The sequence below is a fragment of the Narcine bancroftii genome, chromosome 7 (assembly GCF_036971445.1).
Source record: "Narcine bancroftii isolate sNarBan1 chromosome 7, sNarBan1.hap1, whole genome shotgun sequence".
Lineage (NCBI taxonomy): Eukaryota > Metazoa > Chordata > Chondrichthyes > Torpediniformes > Narcinidae > Narcine > Narcine bancroftii.
Window position 1 is genome coordinate 181,903,821 of NC_091475.1, and position 21,467 is coordinate 181,925,287.

General features: G+C 39.4%; 1 protein-coding gene across 8 annotated transcripts in view; it reads left to right on the top strand.

Moving 5' to 3' along the window:
• Positions 1-21,467, top strand: part of pds5b (PDS5 cohesin associated factor B) — a 275,445-nt gene that overhangs the window by 19,166 nt on the left and 234,812 nt on the right. For 6 of the 8 annotated variants that reach the window (XM_069891626.1, XM_069891625.1, XM_069891620.1 and 3 more), the window contains one exon: positions 20,173-20,240. The exons of 1 other annotated variant lie outside the window; for it this stretch is intronic. The gene's annotated coding sequence lies outside the window, so the exon portion shown is untranslated. Of the gene's footprint in view, positions 1-4,743; positions 4,764-20,172; positions 20,241-21,467 lie in introns of those variants that run through there. One more of the 8 variants, XM_069891622.1, reaches the window with a different exon arrangement.

Genomic DNA, 21,467 nt, shown 5'->3' on the forward strand with positions numbered 1-21,467 from the left:
TGATTCTTTTTCTACATAACCTTTGGCTATCATGTCCAACATGCCATTTGTATATTCCAAATGAAAGGAGGAACATCTCTTGAATTTTCTCTTTAAATTACGCATACGCTGTTCTGCAATTATTATTATCTGGCCTACATATTCTCTTTTCTTCAAAGGTAATGCTACACAGTAATGACCATCATCATATTTAACAGAATTTGAAACAATCCAGAAACTGCTTGCCCTCCTTTGAAGGTTCTTGAATATCTGTGAAGATATTCAGGAAAATCATTTTTAAACTGTTGTTGCCCCCAGTTCATTAAGTTTCACAACTGAAATTCTGTTGACATTCATGTTCAATTCCTCCTGATCATTATTCAGTTTTCCTCTTAATGGTCTGTTAATTGTCTATCCAAGCAACATTCTCACAGCATAAGGTCCATCATTTTGACTCCTTATTACCTCTGGAGGTTCAAGAGCTTTTGATACATTTAATCCAATTAACATCTTAATTTTAGGTAAGCAAACATCTTTTAAATGAGTCCACTGTTTGATATCATCCTGACATGGAATATTCTCCTTATTCACAGGCATAGTCTTCTGAGTATATAAACGTGAAAGATCACAAAATTCATTACTATTCAATCCAGCAAACTGTAAAGCGAAACTATATTAGTTTCAATGTTCCTTTCATCATTCATTGTCTTCAATAAGATCTGTGATCTTTTTTCATGAAGGTTAAGTTTATTCATTAATTCAGTAGTACAAAATGATGCAGTACTTCCTGGATCAAGAAATGCATAGGTCTTCAGTATGAAGCTCCCCTTTTTAGCTTTAACCTGCACAAGAACTATTGAGAGGGTTTTGTCACTGGCCCCAGTAAGACTGAACTGAAGCTGAAGCATCCTCTCTGACTGTGTCTTTGGTCTTGGATTCAGATTGTTTGACATCTTTCTCAACTTTTTTGTTGAGTACGCAGTAACTTGGGATGCTTTAAACTGCATTTATCACAACTGAGTCACTTATTACAGGTTTTGCTCATGTATCCTTTACACAAGCATCCAAAACCTATTCCATTCTTTAAAAAAAGGTTAATTTCTCATTATGTAACTTTTTGTGAACATCTTTCTAAAGCATGCTTACCTTTGCAATATAAATGGCTTTCCTGAACAGTTTGATCTTCCTTTTCCCTTGTTTCCTTGTTCTTTCCTGTGCTTGTATCTGACACAGCAGTAACAAAGGTCCTTTGGCTTCTGTTGAGACGATGACTTGGACTTCTTTACAACTTTAGGAATTATTGAAGTATTCTTAATATTTCCAAATACTGGCAGTGTTAATATGCGCATGCAATTCCAAAAAGTGGCATCCCTTCCAGTAAGAATCCCAAGCTCTGCTTTGGTTCTCCATAAATTCTTCAGCTTGTAAGGTAATTTGTTTATAATAATTGATAAATTAGCAAGCAAATTTAGCTCTTGCAAATGTACACTACCTCCCATTGCATTACAACATCCTCTCAGAAAGAGTGCATATACTTGTAAAGCTTTTGTGTCCTCTGATTTTATTGCTGACCAAGAAAAAATTGCAAGGGCCTACATAAACAAGATTCTATATTCATTGCCATAATGATATTGCAATAATTCTTTTGCCCTATTAAAACCTTGTTCTGGATTCGTATAATTGGCAACTTTTGACTAACTCTTTGGACTGTCCTCCAGTATAATGTTCCAAGTAATAAAGACGATCTTTTGCATTTTGATCAAAAGATTTCATGAACGCCAGTTATGGTAATGAATCTCCATTAAAAACTGGAGTTTCTTTCTTGGGTAAACCGTATGAACCTTGTTGCTGCGCTAACATAGCAGAGATTTTATTTGGTTTTGCTACAAATGATTATTATATTGTCTTGTCCACCATAGCTTGCGACTGGTTGACTTGAGGTGAATGGAGGCGCTAAAACCATACTCCATACACTGTCTGCTTTACGTAGCCTCCCTCACCTCTTGACAGATGGGACCACGACTGGGTGCTCAACATCCAGGTGTGCCGGCTTGAGACAGTCCATAGTAAATGTCTCCTCCCGGCCACCCACATTAAAAACGAGTGGCCCCATTATGACTTAACACTTTGAAAGGTCCTTTACATGGCTGCTACAGGGGTGGACTGTGCGTTCCTCACCGTGCAAACACGTACTTGCTCTGCTGCAGGTCTTTGGGTACAAAGGAGGGCCTTGCCCCTTGGTGGGACGTCAGCACTGGAACCAGTGTTCAGAGTGTGTCCTGAAATCTACTCAGGACCTCTGCTGTCCTTTTGGCCACAGGGTGCGGGCATGAATTCACCGGGTACTGTGAGCGGTGCACTGTTAACTAGTTCGGCAGGTGACGCTGCCAGGTCTTGGGGGCTGTGCGGAAGCCCAGTAGCACCTGGGGATTTCATCTACCCAATTGGACCCTTGGAAACATTCAACCACGCTGTTCGATTGAGGTTGATACACAGTCATCTGGGAGCTTGATTCGTAGTAGGTGCGCTACCGCTGACCAAAGAGCCGAGGTGAACTGTGCCCCTCTGTCCGAGGTGATGCGGGCAGGGAACACACCTGGATGTTGACGCATGACCTGGGCCGCTGAGGGGATGAAACGGAGGTAAAAATTAACCACCCTGACACATTCCTGCAGGCCTTTGACTGTGTTGGGCCTGGCAAATGTGCAAATGGTCTCCACATTCCCTGGCAGGGGAACAGCTCTGTGACAATTGATCCGATGCCCCAAGAAGTCAATGATGGGTACACTTGGTGAGGTTGACCGGCAGGCTGTAGTCACTGAGGTGGCAGCAGATAGGTGCAAGTGTGTTAGGTGTTCCTGGCTGGAGAGACTAGCTACCAGGGTGCTATTCAGGTAGATGAACAGAAAGTCCAGGTCCCACACTACTGCATCAGTGAGGCATTGGAAGGTTTGGGCTGTGTTCTTGAGGCCAAACAGCATTCTGAGGATTTTGAAAAGGCCAAACAGGGATATGATGGCTGCCTTTGGGATATCATCTGGGTATACAGGAACTTGTTGATACCCTCGCACCACCAGGTCCGTGTTTGAAAAGATGCATGCCCCATCCATGCAGGTTGGCCGTGAAGTGCTGGATGTGCAGGACTGGGTATCTATCTGAGATGGTCACTTCGTTCAGCCTCCTATAAACCCCTCATGGCCTACATCTTCCTGCGGACCTGGCCAGCTCGTGGAGTGCAAAGGCCCATGGGCTGTCTGAACGTTGCAAGATGCCCATCTCCATCTTGTTAAACTCCTTCCTCACTTGTTGGAGCTTACCTGTGTGCTTGGGCATGCAGAGGGTGTCCCAAGTGGGAATGTGGTGCATCACACCGTATTGGGGGGTGTCGTGGAAAACTGCGGCATGATGATAGATGGGAACTCCAACAATACCTTGGTGAATTCATTGTCTGAACACATGACTGAGTCCATGTGTGGAGCTGACAATCTGACCTCGCCAAGGGAAAAGATTTGAAATGTCTTTGCATCGCTTAGCCGTCATCCCTTCAGGTTCACCAGCAGTGTGCATGGAGGAAGTCTGCACCCAACAATAGTTGTGATATAGCAGCCAGCATAATCGGCTGGAACCGAATTGCACAGGGGTAGTGTGTGTGCTGTAGTTGCGGATGATGCTGCCTTTGGCTGCTGTAATTTCTGGTCCTGGTATCTCGGGGAGGATGCTGATTTCTGCTCCTGTGTCCACTAGAAACCTGCACCTGGAGTGTCTATATCCCAGCATATTCGAGGTTATTCTGCTGGCCAGCTGCCATAGCCATCAGTGATGGCTAGTCCTGTGTCCTGTCATTTTCCCTGGAATAAGCATGGTGGTTGGCATTAGCAGGCCCCAGATCCCCAACTCTGATGGTAGAAACACCAAGACTTGGAGTTGTCATCGTCTCTTAATGGGGGCTTTGCTTCTGGCGCGCAGGGTGGCTGGGCCTTTGGTCGTGGCGCAGCATTAATTCTACATGCAGATGTCCTGTTCAGTTTCTTTTTGTGTGCCACAGGACAGCCGCATGCGCGACCACCTTCTGCAGGTCAGAGAAATCCTCATTTGCTAGTAGGAGGTGGATGTCCTCTGGCATCTGCTGCACAAAGATCTGCTTAAAGAGTAGACATGGCTTATGGCCATTTGTCAATGCCATCTGTCAATGCCATCATGTCCCTCATTACGGCTGACAGTGCGTGGTTGCCTAGGCTGTCCATATGCAGCAATATTATGGACTGTTCGTGATGTGAGAGGTCGAGTGCCAACTAACAAGGCTTTGAGTGCCTCATACCTGCAGGCCTCCAGGGGCTCCTGCAGAAAGTCCATTATTTGGCCTGCCGTTTCTTGGCCGAGCACTGCCACCACGTAGTAGTTGTACCTGGTCTCATCGGGACAATGTTCCTGACCCAGAACTGGGCCTTTGTTGAAATCAGTCGAGGGGCTGAGCGGTCCAGAGTTGGCAGTTAAAGGGAAACTGCGTTTTGAAAAGTCGAGTCACTTGTGTTGTCCTTGTTGCTAGAGTCATTCATGTCCGGTCAAAATGCCTTTGGACTGTTGGGGTCCCCAATGTGGCTATCGGCCACCACGAGTAGAAGAAACACGCTGAGTTGAGTAGAGTTTCAAACCAAATGATTTGCTGATTTAAACACTTGCTTAATAGGTCCCTGATGTCAACTTTCTCTCTGTAGTTTTGCTCTGCACTGAGAGGTCCTGCGGATTCGACTACGGTTGCTGGTGCCAGTTGGCCTGCCACGTGGGTGAGCCACTACAATACTAAATTAATAACGTGAAAAATGGGCAACCCCACATTAAAACATATAATTCAAACTTGACAAAAGATAACGAGATTATTGGTTTAAAAGTGGGGTTGTCCTGTAAAACATCTCTGATCCAGAATAAATTGATACCTTTGTCCATGGGTAACAAGGTCCTAGACACCTGGTGGCAAAAAGGGATCCAGTGTATTGAGGACTGCTATGAGAAAAGGCAGCTCAGCTTGTATCATTCAACCTATTTAAAAAAAAAAAAATTGATTTGTCAAGCAGGACCATCTTAGGCTATCTTCAATTAAGATTTTTTAAAAAATATTTTTTTATTTTTTACACTGTGAACCATATCAACCAAAATACATACAAATGTTTCCCTCTTAAATATACACAGTGGCATTTTCTCCCCTCTTTCCCCCTCTACCTTCCCCCCCCCCTTCCCACCCCCCTCCAAAACAAATAAACATTCAACATATACAATTGAGGGGCAGTTTAGGCCCATCCATTGGTCATGCTGATGTGTAGTGACATAGAGGCTCTAATTCAAAATGGGATCACATGTTGATTCATTTCTTCTATATATCTCCTGTTCCAAAATGAGGGCCTGAATCTGGGCCTCCATAAATCAAGGCAGAGGTGGGAGTCAAATTTAGGAACAGCATTCCAGGAGTGGCACTGATCTGACTGTGTTGGGACAGCATGTCAGCAGTCATTAAAGGTAGATATAGGTTAGTGAAATTTAATTTTCTGCACCAGCTATTCCTCATGCCACAAAAATTTCACAAGTTAAGTCAGAGATTTCAGAATAGTGCTTTAGATGTGGTGTGGAGACAGTGAGACCCTTTTGGGTAGAACTAGGGGACATTCCGGAGAAAATTACAGGGGTGGAATAGCCACTGGACCCACCATTGTTCCTGTGAGGGATATTATTGATGTAAGACTGAAGACTGTCCAAATATTAAATTCAATTTGTAAAAGTTGCCTTGGCGGTTGCCAGCAATTGTATAGCAGTTACCTTGAAATCTGACTCTCATATGAGCAATGCTCAATAGAACACGGAGATACAGAGCTGAATTCCTCTGGAGAAAATCAACTATAATCTGAGGAGGAAAAATGACCCATTTGTTGAGGTGTGGCAACCATACTTGTGGTACATTAGAATGCAGGTGTGATTAACCTTCCCAATGCTTTCCTTCAAAAGTAATAGTGGATAGTGGGCTCACACCAGACCTGAAATGGCAAGATGGAGGAAACAACTTTGAGGCTTTTTTTTTTGTTTTTAAATTCTCAATAATTTATGTTCACTTTTGTTAATTTGGGGTGGGAGGGAGGATAGGGAGGGGAAGAGGTGGGATAAAAAAACTCATTACAAAAGTGCTCTGTAAAAGTAGATGATTGATCTCCGATATTGTTCATAAAACAGAAGTATATACAATCAAAAATAACATTTTCAAAAAGTGGTTTTGTTTTTTGTCGTCTGATTGCACAAGTGCAGCCTGAAAAAACAGCATTCTCCAGTCATCAGTGCAAAATGTGTAGATACTCAACCAGACATAACACATTTAAGGACAAAACATAGATGTGCAGGACCGGTATTTAATCTGAGAGTCTCTGATGGTTGGTGTAAGCAATTCCTTTTGGTTGTTCAGCATTCTTGCTGCCTGTGGGAAGAAGCTGTTCCTCACCTGATGGTGTGGTCTCTGATACTCCTGTATCTCTTTCTCGATGGGAGCAGCTGAAAGAATCTGTGTGCAAGGGGAAGGGATCTTCAATGATTTTTCATGCCTATTGAGACAATAATCCCAGTAGATCACATCACTGGTGAGGAGGGAGACTCCAGTGATCCTCTCTGAGGCCCTTGTGTCCTATGGATTGACCTCCAATCTATTTCTCTACAGCAAACTTAGCACATTGTGATGCAGCAGGTCAGGACACTCTTGATAGAGCTTCGGGAGAAGGTTAGCCACTTCAGTCTTCTCAGGAAGCGCAGTTACTATTGCACCTTCCTGACAAGTGAGCAGATGTTGTATGTCCACGATAGGACACTAGTTAAGTGAACTCCAAGGAACTTGGTACTCTGCAATCTCTCCATTACAGAGTCGTTGATGTGCAGTAGAGGGTGGTCTTTCCTTGTCCATCTGAAGTCCACGATCATGTCCTTTGTCTTGTCCACATTGAGACTCTGTGTGATAGTACAGATTCTATCACCAATGTGTAAATGTATAGATTGTAGTGTAGGATGATTGTGATTGGCTAAGATCATAGCCACGCCTATTGGCAGGTCTTAAAGGGTTGCTCCGAGCCAGACCAGATCATTCTGGACTGGTCGACCTACATGTGATACACTCTAGTCTTCTAGTTAATAACAAGCCTTGGTTTAGATCAACAAGCCTTTGATTATGTGATGGAGTAGAGAATACCAGCCCTCTCCAGAAAAGAAGGAAAAAAGTAAAGAAAAAGCAAAGCCACAGACACACAAACCACAACAAATAAAAAAAATAAAGGTTTGGAGGAAATGGCACCAAAGAAAGAAAAGCCAAAAACGGGAAGAAAAGAAGGAAAGATGCTGGAAAAGGTGATTACCTGTACGAAGAAGCAGGGACCCGCCGTGGAAAGAGGAGCCCAGACCCTGAGGACAGTGGAAACCCCGCAGGGTCGCGACCCACCATACGCAGGACTACAAAGATGGCTCACGGAGCCAAACAAAGGTGCGCAACCGCGCACAACAAAGATAACACCGACAGGAGGGGGACCAGCTTAGAAAGACCCGACAGCAGGGCTCCCAGCGGGAAGATATAGAAAATAACGGGAACGGGAGGGACGAGAATGAAAAAAGGAAATCAGAGACACAGCAGATGACCAGCCCAGAGGAAGAGGACCAACATCAAGACACCATAAAAAAAAATACCCAGCAAACTGAGATAAACAGCCCAACAAGAAAGTCAGAAGAGACACAGATACAAGGAAGAGAGGTAGAGGACACAGGTCCTGGAGCGGACACAGGGGAAGAGGAGAGAGAGCATTAAGCTCTGCACAGAGAAATAGAAGATAAAGGGAATGTACTGTACATAGAAAATTTTTTGAAGAATATATGGAAGCAGTAAAAGAATGGCAGGCACGAGAATTTAATGAAATAAAAGAAGAATAAAAGGTACAGAAGAAAAAGTGAGTAGATTTAGAGCTGGTCATGACAGAAATAGGGAAAAGAGTAGACAAGGTGGAAGAACGAGAAACAGCCGTAAAAATGGAAGTGGACGACTTAAAAAGGAAATTGGAAGAATCTGATTAAAAAAGTTAAAGAAACACAGGAGTTGTTAGCTCAGAAGATGGATATAATGGAAAACTATAATAGGAGAAACAATATAAAGATAGTGGCCCTTAAGGAAGATGAAGAAGGCAAAGATATGAAAAAATTTATAAAGGAATGGATCCCCAGGATCCTAGGAGTGCCAGAAATACAGGAAGGAATGGAAATAGAAAGGGCACACAGAACATTAGCCCCAAAACCACAGCCACAACAAAAATCAAGATCCATTCCAGTAAAATTCCTGAGATATACAATAAGAGAAAATGTATTGGAGACGGCAATGGGGAAAAAAATGAGAGAAGACAAAGCCACTGGAATACAAAGGTCAAAAATTTTTTTTCTACTCAGACATAAATTTTGAGGGCCTGAAGAAGAGGAAGGAGTTTAATGCAGCAAGGAAAGGTAAACAAAGTATGAAATGGCCATGTTGAACTATATGACTATAAATATTAATGGAATAAATAACCAAATCAAAAGAAAGAGGCTGTTAAATTTACTGAAGACAGAAAAAATTGAAATAGCATTCGTGCAAGAAACACATCTAACTGAAGTGGAACACAAGAAATTAAGGAGAGACTGGGTAGGGCACGTAACGGCAGCATCATATAATTCAAAAGCCAGAGGAGTAGCTATGTTAATCAATAAAAATATACCAATCAAAATAGAGGAGGAAATAATAGATCCAGCAGGGAGGTATGTAATGATAAAGTGTCAGATATATTCAGAATTTTGGAATTTGCTCAATGTATATGCACCTAATGAAGAGGATCAAAAATTTATGCAAGATATCTTTTTGAAGATTGCAGATACGCAGGGGAATATACTGATAGGAGGGGACTTTAACCTTAATTTGGACTCAAAGATGGACAAAACTGGACAAAAACCTAGCAGAAAGAACAAAGTAACCAAATTGCAGGAAATGCAACTTTTGGATGTATGGAGGAGACAACACCCAAAGGAGAGGGAATACTCATATTATTCGGGTAGACAAAACATACTCAAGGATAGACGTGTTCCTATTCTCAGCCCACATCCATGGGAGAGTTAGAAAAACGGAATTTAAAGCTAGATTGTTATTGGATCACTCACCCCTGTTATTAGCAATAGAGCTGGAGGACATCCCACCGAGAACATATAGATGGAGATTAAACTCCATGCTACTTAAAAGACAGGATTTTAGAGAATTCATTGAGCGACAAATTAAAATGTACTTTGAAATAAATATGGAATAAGTGAAAGATAAATTTATACTATGGGATGCAATGAAAGTGTTCATCAGAGGGCAGATAATAAATTATGTAACTAAGATGAAGAAGGACTACAATCGGGAAATAGAACAGCTGGAAAGGGAAATAGCAAGTACAGAAAAAGAATTAGCAATAAGGGAAGATACAACAAAAAGAATTGGCAGACAAAAAAAATAAAATATGAAACACTACAAACATACAAGGTGGAGAAGAACATAATGAAGACAAAACAGAAGTATTATGTGCTAGGAGAAAAACCGCACAAAATACTAGCTTGGCAGCTTAAGACAGAACAAACTAAAAGAACGGTATTGGCATCAAGGAAAAAAGACAAACAAATTACATAAAAACCCAACGGAGATCAATGAAAACTTCAAGGAATTCTACGAGGTACTATATCGAACTGAGAACGAAGGGAAAGAAGACAAAATAGATGAGTTTCTAGCTAAAATTGAACTACCGAAATTGCAAGAAGAGGAGTAAAATAAATTAATAAAATCATTTGAAATAGAGGAAATACAGGATATATTAAAAAAAACTATCGATCAATAAAACGCCGAGAGAGGATGGACTCCCAATAGAATTCTATAAAACATTTAAAGACTTATTAATTCCTCCTCTCCTGGAAGTAATGAACCAGATTGAAGAAACACAAAACATGCCAGATTCATGCAAAACAGCAATAATTACAGTAATACCAAAGACAGGGAAAGATCCACTAACACCAGCATCGTATAGACCAATATCTCTACTTCACACAGATTATAAGATAATAGCTAAACTATTAGCAAACAGATTGGCCAACTGTGTACCAAAAATAGTAAAATTAGATCAAACTGGATTTATTAAGAAAACACGAACAACGGACAATATCTGTAAGTTCATTAACTTAATCCATGCAGTACAATGAAACAAGACGCCAACAGTGGCAGTTGCTTTAGACGCAGAGAAAGCCTTTGACAGAGTAGAATGGAATTATTTATTCAAAGTACTACAGAGGTTCAACCTACCAGAGAAATATATTAATTGGATTAAAGCATTATATAAGGGACCATTGGTGAAGGTGACAGTAAATGGATACTTATCAAACTATTAAGCAGGTCAACTAGGCAGGGATGTCCACTATCTCCCTCACTGTTCGCGTTAGCTATAGAACCACTGGCAGAACTGATAAGAACAGAAAATAAAATAAGAGGGATAAAAATAAGAGAAGGAAAAATAAAATCAGTCTATTTGCAGATGGCATCATAGTATACTTAACATTACCAGAAATATCAATAAAAGAATTACATAAGAAATTGAAGGAATATGGAGAAGTATCAGGGTACAAGATCAATGCAAATCAAAATGAAGCAATGCCAATGAATAATGTGGATTTCACAAAGTTTAAGAAAGAATCACTATTTAGATGGCGAACACAAGCAATTCGATACCTAGGTATAGAACTAGATAATTTAGTTTGTATAGATGGCCTAGATTATTATCAGCCATTTATGAAGAAATTATAAGACGACTTAGAACATTGGAAAAACTTACCTCTAACACTGATAGGAAGGATAAATTGCATTAAAATGAATATCTTCCCAAGGATAGAAAACCTATTCCAATTGTTACCAATTCACCTAACAGAGAAATTCTTCAAGGAGCTAAAGAAAATAATAAGGAAATTGTTATGGAAAGGGGGTAAATCGAGGATAGCGTTAGATAAATTAACAGAATGCTATAAACAAGGGGGCTTACAGCTACCAAACTTTTTTTTTTTTTTTTTTAACTTTTTTATTTTTCACACCATAAATCACAATAGCCATGATATACACTTTTTCTTTTCCACACATTTACAGTGACTTTTTCTCCCTCCCCCCTCCCTCCTCCCAAGCCACCCCCCCATCCCTCCCCCCTCTCATCCATTTTAGTTATACAATCTAGGTTGCATTAATTCAGTTAGACAATGTTGTCATTCAACAAAAATACACCAGAAATTCTACTGAGTCCATTTTTTTCTTCTCTTCTCCTTCCATCAACTTAGGTAATGTTTGTTCCCGGTAGGTTTTCGCTATTGTATTTAATGTAAGGCTCCCATACTTGTTCGAATATTTCAATATTATTTCTTAAACTATATGTTATTTTTTCTAATGGAATACATTTATTCATTTCTATATACCATTGTTGTATTTTCAAATTATCTTCCAATTTCCAGGTTGACATAATACATTTTTTTGCTACAGCTAGGGCTATCTTAACAAATCTTTTTTGTGCATCCTCCAAGTCAATTCCAAATTCTTTATTTTTTATGTTACTTAGGAGAAAGATCTCTGGATTCTTTGGTATATTGTTTTCTGTTATTTTATTTAATATCTGATTGAGATCATCCCAAAATTTTTCTACTCTCTCACATGTCCAGATTGCATGAATTGTTGTTCCCCTTTCTTTTTTACATCGAAAACATCTATCAGATACTGTTGGGTCCCATTTATTTAACTTTTGCGGTGTAATGTATAGTCTGTGTAACCAATTATATTGTATCATACGCAGCCTCGTATTTATTGTATTTCTCATCGTTCCAGAGCATAACTTCTCCCATGTTTCCTTTTTTATCTTTATATTTAAATCTTGTTCCCATTTTTGTTTAGTTTTACCATTTGTTTCCTCATTTTCCTTTTCTTGCAGTTTAATATACATATTTTTTATAAATCTTTTGATTAACCTTGTATCTGTAATCACATATTCAAGGTTACTTCCCTCTGGTAAACTCAAGTTGCTTCCTAATTTATCTTTCAAGTAGGATCTCAGTTGGTAATATGCCAGCGCTGTATCTCCCGTTATATTGTACTTATCTCTCATTTGTTCAAAGGATAAGAATCTACTTCCTGAAAAACAATTTTCTATTCTTTTAATCCCTTTTTTTTCCCATTTTCTAAAGGCAAGGTTGTCTATTGTAAAAGGGAGTAGCTTATTTTGCGTCAATATTAGTTTTGGTATTTGGTAATTTATTTTATTTCTTTCTACATGTATCTTCTTCCATATATTGAGGAGATGGTGTAATACTGGAGAAGTTCTATGTTGTACCAATTTTTCGTCCCATTTATATAATATGTGTTCAGGTATCTTTTCCCCTATTTTATCTAATTCTAGTCTCGTCCAGTCTGGTTTTTCCCTTGTTTGATAAAAATCTGATAGGTACCTTAATTGTGCGGCTCTATAATAATTTTTGAAGTTTGGCAATTGTAAGCCTCCTTGTTTATACCATTCTGTTAATTTGTCTAGTGCTATCCTCGGTTTCCCCCCTCTCCATAAAAATCTCCTTATTATTTTCTTTAACTCTTTGAAGAATTTTTCTGTCAGTTGTATTGGCAATGCCTGAAATAAGTATAGTATCCTTGGAAAAATGTTCATTTTAATACAGTTTATCCTTCCTATCAATGTTAGTGGTAGCTCTTTCCAATGCTCTATATCGTCCTGTAGTTTTTTCATTAGTGGATTGTAATTGAGTTTATATAATTGGCCTAGATTTTTGTTTATTTGCACACCTAGGTATCTTATTGCCTGCGTTTGCCATCTGAATGGGGATTCCTCCTTAAATTTTGAGAAATCCGCGTTATTCATAGGCATTGCTTCACTTTTATTTACGTTTATCTTGTATCCCGACACTTCTCCATATTCCTTCAATTTCTTATATAGTTCTTTTATTGATAGTTCTGGTTCTGTTAAGTACACTATCACATCATCCGCAAACAGACTGATTTTATATTCCCTGTCTTTTATTTTTATTCCTTTTATATTATTATCTCTTCTTATCGATTCTGCTAGTGGTTCTATAGCTAGCGCAAACAATAATGGTGATAGTGGGCATCCCTGCCGCGTTGACCTGCTTAAGTTAAATTGCTTTGATACATGTCCATTTACTGTCACTTTCGCTAACGGTCCCTTATATAATGCTTTAATCCAATTAATATACTTCTCCGGTAAACTGAATTTTTGCAATACTTTGAACAAGTAATTCCATTCTACTCTGTCGAAGGCCTTCTCTGCGTCTAAAGCAACTGCTACTGCCGGTGCTTTATTTCCTTCTACTGCATGAATTAAGTTAATAAATTTACAAATATTGTCTGTTGTGCGTCTTTTTTTGATAAATCCAGTTTGGTCTAAATTTACCATTTTCGGTACCTGTTCTGCTAATCTGTTCGCTAATAGTTTAGCTATTATCTTATAATCTGTGTTTAGCAAAGATATTGGTCTATATGACGCTGGTGAGAGTGGATCTTTCCCTTGTTTTAGTATCACTGTAATTATTGCTGTTTTACATGAATCTGGTAAGTTTTGTGTCTCATCAATCTGGTTGATTACATCCAGGAGGGGTGGTATTATTAGGTCTTTAAATGTTTTGTAGAATTCTATTGGGAGTCCATCCTCTCCTGGTGTCTTATTATTTGGTAAATTTTTTATTATCTCTTGTATTTCTACTGTTCCAAATGGTTCTGTTAATTTATTTTGTTCCTCTATTTGTAGTTTTGGTAGTTCAATTTTAGTCAAAAATTCATCTATTTTCCCTTCTTTCCCTTCGTTTTCGGTTCGGTATAATTGTTCATAGAATTCTCTGAAGTTTTCCTTAATTTCTTTTGGATTATATGTAATTTGTTTGTCTTTTTTCCTTGTTGCCAATACCGTTTTCTTAGTTTGCTCTGTCTTAAGCTGCCATGCTAGGATTTTGTGTGTTTTTTCCCCTAGTTCATAATATTTCTGTTTTGTCTTCATTATATTCTTCTCCACCTTATATGTTTGTAATGTTTCATATTTTATTTTTTTATCCGCCAATTCTCTTCTTTTGGTTGTATCTTCCTTTATTGCTAATTTTTTTTCTATGTTTATTATTTCCCTTTCCAACTGCTCTGTTTCCTGATTATAGTCCTTCTTCATCTTGGTTGCATAACTTATTATTTGCCCTCTAATGAATGCTTTCATTGCGTCCCATAGTATAAACTTATCTTCCACTGATTCCGTATTTACTTCAAAGTACATTTTTAATTGTTTTTCAATAAATTCTCTAAAATCCTGTCTTTTAAGTAGCATGGGGTTTAATCTCCATCTATACATTCTTGGAGGGATGTCTTCTAGCTCTATTGCCAATAACAGGGGTGAGTGGTCCGATAATAGTCTAGCTTTATATTCCGTTTTCCTAACTCTCCCTTGTATGTGGGCTGATAACAGGAATAGGTCTATCCTTGAGTATGTTTTATGTCTAGTCGAGTAGTATGAGTATTCCTTTTCTTTTGGGTTTTGTTTCCTCCATATGTCCACAAGTTTCATTTCTTGCATTGATTTAATTATAAATTTGGTTACTTTGTTCTTCCTGTTAATTTTTTTCCCCGTTTTATCCATATTTGGATCCAAATTCAGATTGAAATCCCCTCCTATTAGTATGTTCCCTTGCGTATTAGCTACCTTCAAAAAGATATCTTGCATAAACTTTTGATCTTCTTCGTTAGGTGAATATATATTAAGTAGATTCCAAAGCTCTGAATATATCTGACATTTTATCATAACATATCTCCCTGCTGGATCTATTATTTCCTCTTCTATTTTAAATGGCACATTTTTGCTAATTAATATAGCCACTCCTCTTGCTTTTGAATTATACGATGCTGCTGTTGCATGTCCTACCCAATCTCTCTTTAATTTCTTGTGCTCCAATTCAGTTAAATGTGTTTCTTGGACAAATGCTATATCTATTTTTTCCTTTTTCAGTAAATTTAGTAGTTTCTTCCTTTTAATTTGGTTATGTATTCCATTAATATTTAGAGTCATATAGTTCAGCGTAGCCATTTTATATTTTGTTTATCTTCTCTTTCCGTTTTTCCATCATTACCTTTCCTCCTTTTCCATTTCTGTTTTCTTATTTTCAACTCTTTACCAGACAACATTCCTACAACATCCAACATTTTCCTTATTCTCCTATTTCTATCTTCTTTATCCCCAATCTCCCCTTCCCCTCCTGAGTTGCCCTTTATCCCTTGTCGGACAACCACATCTCCCCTCTCCATTTGGATTTGCGAATCCACTCGCAAGCGTCAACTGATTTTGCAGTGACCGCTCTTTTCCCCCCACCCAGCCCCCCCCAGAAAAGATTTCGTTTTTTATATGTCACAAAGGTCACTCTTTTAGTTCCCTCCTTATTCTCTCTATTCCATTACCTTCCCTTATTAATTCTTGTCTATACTTTCTATGTTTTCCTCTAATTACAGATACTTTCACATATGCCCGTTGTCTCTATTCACTCTTATACCTCTTTACCCGCATACATATCAATCGTGGTCATTTTTACCCTCCTTACCCGTCTTCATCCCTCAGTCTATTTTTGTCTTTACCCACATACATATCAATCGTGATAATTTTTGCTCTCATTACCCGTCTTCATCCCTCAGTCTATTTTTGTAATTGTTCTGCAAATTTTCGTGCTTCTTCTGGATCCGAGAATAGTCTGTTTTGTTGTCCTGGAATAAATATTTTCAATACCGCAGGATGCTTCAGTGTAAATTTATATCCTTTCTTCCATAAAATCGCTTTTGCTGCATTGAACTCTTTTCTCTTCTTTAGGAGTTCAAAGCTTATATCTGGATAAATGAAGATTTTTTGCCCTTTATACTCCAGTGGTTTGTTGCTCAGCTACCAAACTTTAAGAATTATTATAGAGCAGCACAATTAAGATACCTATCAGATTTTTATCAAACAAGGGAAAAACCAGATTGGACCAGATTAGAGCTAGATAAAATAGGGGAGAAGATACCTGAAGGTATACTATATAAGTGGAATGAAAAATTGGTGCAACATAGGAATTCACCAGTACTGCACCATCTGCTCAACATTTAGAAGATTCACATAGAAAGGAATAAAACAATTATCAACTACCAAAATTAATATTGATGCAAAATCAACTAATCCCTTTCACAATAGATAACCTTTCCTTTAGAGAATGGGAGAGAAAGGGATCAAAAGAATAGAAAATTGTTTTTTGGGAAATAAATTATCTTTTGAACAAATGAAGGACAAATATGGTATAACTCATGGTACAATGTTTGCATACCACCAACTAAAAACCTACCTGAAGGACAAATTGGGAAGCAGCCTGAGGTTACCAGAAGGAAGCAATTTTGAATATGTGATTATAGACAATGATAATTAAAAGATTTATAACAAACATGTACATCAAACTGCAAGAGAAAGAGAACGAGAAAATAAGCTGTAAACCCAAACAAAATGGGAACAAGATCTAAAGATAAAGAATGAAACATGGGAAAAGCTATGCTCCAGAACTATGAGAAATACAATAAACATGAGGTTACGCATGATACAATATAATGGGTTACACAGTCTATACATCACGACCCAAAAGTTAAATAAATGGGACCCAACAGTATCAGACAGATGTTTTCGCTGTAAGAAGGAAATGGGAACAACAGTACATGCAATTTGGGCATGTGAGAAAGTGGAAAAGTTTTGGGAAGATCCAAACCAGGTATTAAATAAAATCACAAAAAGCAACATACCAAAAAATCCAGAGATCTTTCTTCTAAGTAATATAAGAAGTAAAGAACTTGGACTTGATTAGCTGTAGCAAAAAAATGTATTATATCAACCTGGAAATTGGAAGATAGCCTGAGAATACTGCAATGGTACATAAAAATGAATAAATGTATTCCATTGGAAAAAATAACATAATTTAAGAAATAACAACCCAGTATTCGAACAAATTTGGGAACCGTACATGGAACACAACAGAGAAGTCCTACCACAGACCTCCACCACCTAAAATGACAAAAGAAGACGAAATGAACTGACCCAGTATGTAAAAGTAGAAGACACAAATTTCTTGTTTATTTTCAGAGTGTGATGACATTGTTTAATGGGTTTAATGTATCATATATGTTGAGTGGGTGGGGAGGGGGGGTGAAGGAGGGAGGGAAAAGGGGAGAAAATGACTGTATATTCAAAAGTGAAATGTTTGTGTGTATTTTGGTCAGTATGGTTCATTGTGTGAAAAATAAAAAATTTTAAAAAATTTAAAAAAAACAATCCTTTGATTCTTTCGACACGCTCTACGCTCTGGTTGTACTCTTACACCATATCACAGGATTTTTCACCTCTTTGTAGTGTGACTCATTGTTATTGCTGATGAGGCCAACCAACTACTGTTGGGTCATTTGTAAACTTGATGACACTGTTGGAGCTGGATCTGACAATGTAGTCATGGGTCAGTAGTGTTCTTTTTTAAAAGGGGTTGGAGCACATAGCCCTGAGGTGTGCCAATTCTCAGCATGACGGTGCTTGACATTCTGCTACTGACCCAGGCAGATTATGGTCCTTTCATTAGGAAGTCTTGAATCCTATTACAGAGAGGGGTGTTGAGTCCGAGCAAGGACGGCTTCTCCAGCAGCCTCTGGGGAATGATCATATTAATCGCTGAGCTGAAGTCAATGAACAGCAGCCTGGCAATCCTTCATTAGAAGTGGACATAGTGCAAAGACATTATAGATTGACAATTATTGGGAAGGATATTGAGGAGTAAATTTAAAGGGAAATTACAGAAATGTGGAAAAGACATGGAGTAGTAGAAACGGAGGATTTTCACAAAGCAAACTAAATTAGCAATAATGCAAGTGGCAAATACAACAAAGTTTCTGAAGTGTTCCTGGGTCTATATTTTTGTGGGTCATTGAAGAATACATTTCCTGGAAAAGGGCCAAGCTATATGGACCATATATCATTTGGAAAGGAAATGGTGATTGTAATATAAGATTTAGTATATCTGTGGAAATGGACATGGAGCACTCTAATAGAAGAATGAATACAATGGGGTCAGAGGAAATCTGACCTGGATTAATTGGAATTGAGCTCGGCATACAAAACTGTAAGTGAATAATAGAAGGAATCCAAACAAGGGCAAAGAGTTGGGGATGAAAGTTGGCATTCTCTCAGTGACCAAAAAGATAAGTAAAATGTATGACAAAGGCTACGTCATGAACACACTGGGATGATTGGGGAAGTGAAAAGGAGAGAAGGAGAAAAGACTGGCAGCAAGCTTAAAAGGGAATGCCAATGTGTGGGCAGATGCACAGGAGTGTCTTTGAAGGGAAGTGTAGCTGATCAGATACCAAAAGTGCAATTACTTATGGTAATAGAAGGCCCAGCTGAGGAATTAAATATGAATATTAGTCTTTACCAAAGAAGAAAATTATGCTCGAGTCTCAGCAAAAGGAAATGTGACATGCCATCTAGGCAAAATATTAATTTGAAAGGTTCACTGCAGTTAAAGCCAAAAAACCACTTGGTCCAGATGAGGGGCTGAGGGAAGAAGAGGAGGCATTTTGACAGGCACTGATCTTAATCTTGAAAATTTGCAAGGATTCAAGGATTGAAAAAATACTGCAGTTTTATTAAATAAAGGATGCCAGGGTAAACCCAGTACAGGCGCACAATCCTTTATCTAGCCATCTACAATCTGGAAAGCTCCAAAAACTGGCATTTTTTTCCTGGTTCTGGTACAGCAGAGAGAGAGCGACGGCAGCGCCACTAGGTTGGACAAGAGGAGAGAGATGGCAGCGCGACTTGGGCGGGGGGGAGGAGAGAGACGGCAGCGCAACTCGGGCGGGCGGGGAGGAGAGAGACGGCAGTGCGACTAGGTTGGGCGAGAGGAGAGAAATGGCAGCGCGACTCGGGTGGGGGAGGAGAGAAGGCAGCGCGACTAGGTTGGGCGAGAGGAGAGAGACAGCAGCACGACTCGGGCGGGCGGGGGAGGAGAGAGACGGCAACACGACTCGGGTGAGCGGGGGGAGGAGAGAAAGCAGCGCGACTCGGGTGGGCGAAAGGAGAGAGACGGCAGTGCGACTCGGGTGGGCGAGAGGAGAGAGACGGCAGTGCGACTCGGGTGGGTGAGAAGAGAGAGACGGCAGTGTGACTTGGGTGGGGGTGAGGAGAGAGATGGCAGCGCAACTAGGTTGGGCGATGTGAGAGAGACGGCAGCGCGACTTGGGCGGGGGGAGGAGAGAGACGGCAGCGCAACTCGGGAGGGCGGGGAGGAGAGAGACGGCAGTGCGACTAGGTTGGGCGAGAGGAGAGAAATGGCAGCGCGACTCGGGTGGGCGAGAGGAGAGACGGCAGTGTGACTCGGGTGGGGGTGAGGAAAGAGACGGCAGCGCGACTAGGTTGGGCGAGAGGAGAGAGATGGCAGCGCGACTTGGGTGGGGGGAGGAGAGAGACTGCAGCGCAACTCGGGCAGGCGGGGGAGGAGAGAGACGGCAATGCGACTCAGGCGGGGGGAGGAGAGAGAGATGGCAGTGCGACTTGGGGCGGGGTGCGGAGAGAGACGCCAGTGCACCTGGAAGGAGATGAATACGGCAGCACAATTCGGGTGGGCTTAAATCTGGAGCAGCTGGCTTTTGTTCTGAAATCCGAAATTCGGAACACACTGTCCCCCCCAAGGTACCTGTAGATGTAGTCAATTAATTTTAAGATTTGCAGAAAATTCTGGACACGGTAGCAGTCATAGGCAAAAGTGACTTTAAAGAAAGCCACTTAATAAAATTATTAAGCAAAATATTTGGGCATGGCTGGCAAGGCCAGCATTTATTGCTGTCTCTAATTGCCCCTGAACTGACCTTGGCTATTTCAGAGGACAGGTGATCTGGAGTCATATGTAGGCCAGATTTTGTAAGGATGGGACCTTTGTATCCTTTGAAGGACATGCGAATTTAGGGTTTTAATTACAGTTTATTTTTTTGTAATGTTTGTTATGTGAATGTTGTATTTTTTTTAGACATATTCCAGATTATTAATCTCATTTTAAATTCCACAGCTGCCATGGTGTGATTTTTGGACCTGGTTCTCTGGATCGTCTGTACTGGCTTCTGGATTTCTAGTCTGGTAACTTATCACTGTGCTACTTCTGTACTACTGAGTTTCTTTGAAGAACATATTGATAAAGGAAAGATGGTTATGAAGCAGGAATGGTCTACTGTGTGGTATTTGATAAAATTCCTCAAAATAAGTTTGCCATCAAAATTGAATCCCTTGAGCTAAAAGGGCTGTAATAGCATGCATTGAAAATTGGCTCAGAGGAAGCAGTTGTTTTCCTGAACTGGATAGAATTGTATGTGGCAGTCCTTCAGCATTCTACACCACTGCTTTTCATCAAAGACTGAGACTTGGATGCATAAAGACACAATTTTCAAATTTGCATCTGATAGAAACTTGAAGGCTTGTAGATTATTGAAAGGGTAGTAATAAAACCTTATAGAAGTTGTAGGCAAGCTGTTGCAACTAGAGGGTGAAATGGCAGATTAATCCTGTGAAATGTGTAGATTTATATTTTATTGGAAAATAATAATGAGGTAATGTTAGTGGGAGAGTGCAATTCAAAAGGATAAAAGAGCAGAAATGTTGTTTTAAGTACATTGTTAGAAGTAAGAGGGCCAAGTGAGAAAAGCATATGGAATCTTATTTTATAAGTAGAGCTGTGCACTACGAGCAAAAAGGTCATGATAGTTGTATAAAACAATGGTCCAACCACAATTGAAGTATTATGTACAATTCTAGGTGCTGTACTTTATCAAAGATGTAAAGGTTTCAGAGGGGATTTACCAAAATAAATTCAGTTATGAGGAAGAGCTTTTAGATAAATGAATAGACTGGAGAGGTTAGAGTTGTCAATACAATAGTTTTGTGTCGTCAGAAATTGTATTATGGTCTGTAGCTATCAGAATGGTTGAAGTCTAACTGGAGGCCAATTTTGACATTTCTTGGAAGTGTTTTCACTGTTTTAATGTATAACACTTAAAATCACTTTGCACACAGCAAGGCTTCATAAACAGTAATGTGATTGTCAGGCTTATTTTAGTGATGTTGGTGGATCAGAACTAGTTTGCAGAACTAGATAGATTGATAGTTTACTGTATTTTCTATCTTTTTATGCTTGTAAAATAAAATCTAATCTAAAATTTATTAACATGATTCATTTGCAATGTTGGTATCCTCCCTCGCATGATGCTTCAATCTCTCACTCTTGTTTGGTGACCTGTGATGGTTTGTATTAAGCATTGTCCTGATTTTTAATATCCTTGTCTTCAGCATGCATATCCGTACTGTTGAGGG